A 4,133-nucleotide genomic window follows, 5' to 3' on the forward strand; every position below is an offset into this window, starting at 1 on the left:
TCGCTGCCTGTCAAGTACTGGCGGTGGAGAGTAGGCTGATTTGTAATTTCAAATATTGGGAAAGATAAATCCTTTGTAGACGACTTAACTACAGAACGGGGTGTTGTAAGCATGAGAGTAGTCTTGTACTACGATCTGCTGAGATTTAGCCCTTGTTCTATTGATTTGTTCAGAAATGAACATTTCTCCCCCCAATTGCAAACGCGCAATGTTAAAACTATAAAGTTAAGCAGTCGAAATAAGGCTGCGTTAAAGTGATTTACTTTCGCTATGGGGCGGCGAAAGTAACCGGTCAAAGTGCTGGTAGAGAGTTAATACTGTTAAGCTTAAGATCGTCAAAGTCTTTGTTTTGGCTTAGTGAGGTTTGTTCGCAAAAATCGCTAAGTGCCGCTGCTATTGTTTTCCGAGCCAAATTCGGCGACCTTAGTATCGGGTTTATAACAGGCAGAAAGCGAGAAACACTTTGCGTGAAAATCGCTAAGTGCCAGCGCTAATGATTTCTGAGCCAAAATCGGAGATTTTAGTATGGGGGTTTAACAGGGCAAGCTAGACGGCAGGGCGTAAAATTAGACTTGGTTTAAGTATGTTAAAAGAGAGCGAATAGCGTGAATTAGACCTGGTTTAACTATGTTAAAAAAAGCGGAATAGCATGAATTAGACTTGGTTTAACTATGTTAAAGAGAGCGGAATAGCATAAAATAGACTTGGTTTAAGTATGTTAAAAGAGAGCGAAATAGCGTAAATTAGACTTGGTTTAACTATGTTAAAGAGAGCGGAATAGCATAAAATAGACTTGGTTTAACTATGTTAAAACGAGCGGAATAGCATGAAATAGACTTGGTTTAAGTATGTTAAAAGAGAGCGAAATAGCGTGAATTAGACTTGGTTTAAGTATGTTAAAGAGAGCGGAATAGCATGAAATAGACTAGGTTTAACTATGTTAAAAGATAGCGAAATAGCGTGAATTAGACTTGGTTTAACTATGTTAAAGAGAGCGGAATAGCATGAAATAGACTTGGTTTAACTATGTTAAAAGAGAGCGAAATAGCGTGAATTAGACTTGGTTTAAGTATGTTAAAGAGAGCAGAATAGCGCGAATTAGACTTGGTTTAAGTATGTTAGAGAGAGCAGAGTAGCGTGAATTAGACTTAGTTTAAGTATGTTAAAGAGAGCGGAATAGCGTGAATTAGACTAGGATAAAGTATGCAAAATGAAGCTGAGGACTTTGTGAAAAAATGCGAAGTTGTTTGCTGTTCTAATTGTATGGGTTTGGAGATGTTTTTGGCTTGGATTAATAACAGGCAGGAAGCGCGAGGAAACGCAGCGAATATGGACGCGTACGCGGAAGGTGACGGCGGAGGAAGCGCGGATATGGAGGTGAAAATGGTGAAGGTGATGGCGCGAGGAAGGTGACGGCGCATGGGTGTGAATATGGAGGTGATGAAAGGTGACGGGAGGAAACGCATGATGTATATGACAAGTTAGTGTCGTACTTAAGCGGAGCGCGCGCTGTGCATGTATGAAGGTGTCGAAGGTGTTCATATTGCCTAAGACGCGTACGTGCACATGTCATGTCGCATAGGAAGCGTAGGTATGGTTGTGCAAGTCGTAATGGCCACTTTGGTGGTTTAACATTGTTTCCAGGCCGCGTATGCGCAAATATGGGGTGCGGCGGCTATCTGCACTGCTGTGTATGAAGGTGTCGGTCTGTGTGGGGTTCCTATCGGAGAGAATACGTATGCTGCGTTGTAGGAGTGAGCTGCTGGCCACACGTTTGTATTGGAGTGCGCCACACCACCCCCCTTTTTGTTTTGTTACTATATAAAGTGTAGCCATCCACCCAGCCAATTCTGAGGGCCAGAAGGGGTATTGGGGGCCATCGTGTGCAGTCTATGGCCACGTATGTGGACATGTGAGTGTGTAAATGTGTTGTACCAATGTATACGAGTGATAAACACTAATAGGCGTGTCGGTCAAAGTCAAATGTAGACGGCCATCTTAGGCTGAAAGCACCATATCCCGTCTGCTCTGTGAAGTTAAGCAGCCTCAAGCTCGGGTAGTACTCGGGTGGGTGACCACCGGGGAAGTCCGGGTGCTTACTTTTTAGCCCGTTTTGAGCTGTTTACCGACTTTGCGTGTGTTTGCAAACGCAAGATATGATGTCTGGCATGTGCCCACACGACATCTTGGTTTTAGTATGCCTGGCGAGCCACTACACACGAGATCTTGTTTTTTGTATGGTGTTCTTTAATTTGATTTATTATGAAGATGAAAGAGAACCGTTAGAACGGGTATGAAGGGTGTTCTAGGGGTGCTTTTCGGTGCTCTTTCACGTGGACATATCGCAGCATGCGACATGTCAGTGGAACACTGTCTAAATTAATAAATACTGTTTTGGCCGATTTCTAAAAGCGTCTATAAAAGGGCATAAGTGCAATGACTCGTCTTTGTAACCCTGCGGCCTAGGCGTAGTTTTTCACGGGGAATCCGAATATCAAAGGTAGATTTATGTACAACATGTACTTTTTTTGCAACATGTACTTTTTATCTACGGGACATAGACATACGTAAAAACACACGGCGGAGCCGTTCCCGCAATCAGAATTTGTCTAACTCTTCTAGATAAAAAGTTATTCAGCGAAATGTGAGACTTTGTTTGGCATGCTCTTTTTTTAGGTGCGATCCGGCCAAAGGTGTCTTTGGGACGAGCTACGTACAGTTGTACTGTGCAGTGAACGCTGCACAGTTTGAAACATTTGCAGTGTACAAGGTTTGTACATGTACATGAACAGTGGTCTTCTTTACGTTTGACCACCGTATCACTGATTTGCTCGCTTCTTTTTGGTGAAGGTATGCACTTTTCTTTCGTTTTTATAGGTTTGATCTAAGAAACTAATACATGTATTAATACATGAGCGCTACATTGATTGATCAGCGTGACGGCGTCACTTTTAAATGGCTCTGTGCAAAGATCCAAATTGAAATTTATATAAGAAGCAAGACTTTTCTACTTTGTTCTGTAGTACTGCACACCAACTGTATTAGACACGCATTTTCAAAGATACCGGTACATGTTCAGTACTACAATTGCCGATCTCAAATGAAAACTACATAAAGACTTAAAGTTTTGAGAATAGGTTTACAGTAAGTCTAGAATAACAAACGGTACGTGTACATGTACGTTACCAAGTAACCTACGAAGTATACGCTACGGAAGCGATGTTCAAAGCCGATCAGCGTGTCTGATGCAGGCCACAGATGACTTGACCCGTTTTGATGGTGTCGGAGTTCGACTCGAACCGTTGTATCACTTAGACAGACAGTTATCCTGTCCTCGTTTCTGCCCATTCGTCTGATACTGAAGTACATCTCGTGTCGACTCTGCTGATCACTTGACGCCATAAACGAGGACGACCACCCGCACCAGCATGATCATGATCACCGTATACGGTCTCTTCCGAGTGCCTTGAGCGCACCACCCGAATCCATTCTCCAATTCACTCAAGCCTACGCAAATACACCTTCGCTCCACCATGCTGTCCTTCGTCAACTGCATCGTCGCGGCCACTTTTGCCGTCGTCAACTTCACCAGCCAGAGCGCGGCCGGCCTGGACGTGAACCTCCTGCCGGTAGGAACGTACTTCAAGCCCTCGGACCGCATGTACTCCGGCGTCGTGAGCAACACGCGGCCGTTCCGCCGCTCGCCGTGTGTGACGACTGGTGAGAGCACGGCGCAGAGGAACAGCGACGAGGAGCGAAGCGGAGGAGGGCGGCGAGAGTCCAACGAAGGGGACTCGAAGGTAAGGCATAGGAGGCAGTTGATGTGCCTCGAAGAAGGTAAATTGGAAAGTGAGATTGAAATGGTTAGTTGTTTGTCGGCTACGAGGAAGTGCTTGTTAGCATTCCCTTGGTATCCTATGTAAGTATATGCATTTCACTATACTAGATTCTAAGTAGTCCTTGAGTCGAATCTGGGAAGTAGCGTAGCGTAATAGGTGAACCGCGGTTCATTTGAACCGGGTCAGGAGTCTCCATAGGTGAATTCAAATGGAAAAATAATGGACTGTCATTGAAGTTCCATTGTTTGGCAATACTCGTCCAACATGGTGAATTGCAGGCGGTGTGTCTGCCTT

At 44.4% G+C, this 4,133-nt stretch overlaps 2 non-coding genes across 2 annotated transcripts; both read left to right on the top strand.

Moving 5' to 3' along the window:
• Window position 1: 1 nt before the first annotated feature.
• PITG_33532 lies at window positions 2–44 on the top strand (the record flags this gene model as incomplete). The annotated part of the gene is made up of 1 exon (XR_009934926.1): window positions 2–44. It is a non-coding gene; the product is annotated as a 28S ribosomal RNA (ribosomal RNA).
• Window positions 45–1,992: 1,948 nt separating this feature from the next.
• On the top strand, window positions 1,993–2,097 carry PITG_33533. Its single transcript, XR_009934927.1, has one exon. It is a non-coding gene; the product is annotated as an 8S ribosomal RNA (ribosomal RNA).
• Window positions 2,098–4,133: the final 2,036 nt, after the last annotated feature.

Source organism: Phytophthora infestans, genomic scaffold (assembly GCF_000142945.1).
Source record: "Phytophthora infestans T30-4 supercont1.1639 genomic scaffold, whole genome shotgun sequence".
In the NCBI taxonomy this organism is placed as follows: domain Eukaryota; phylum Oomycota; class Peronosporomycetes; order Peronosporales; family Peronosporaceae; genus Phytophthora; species Phytophthora infestans.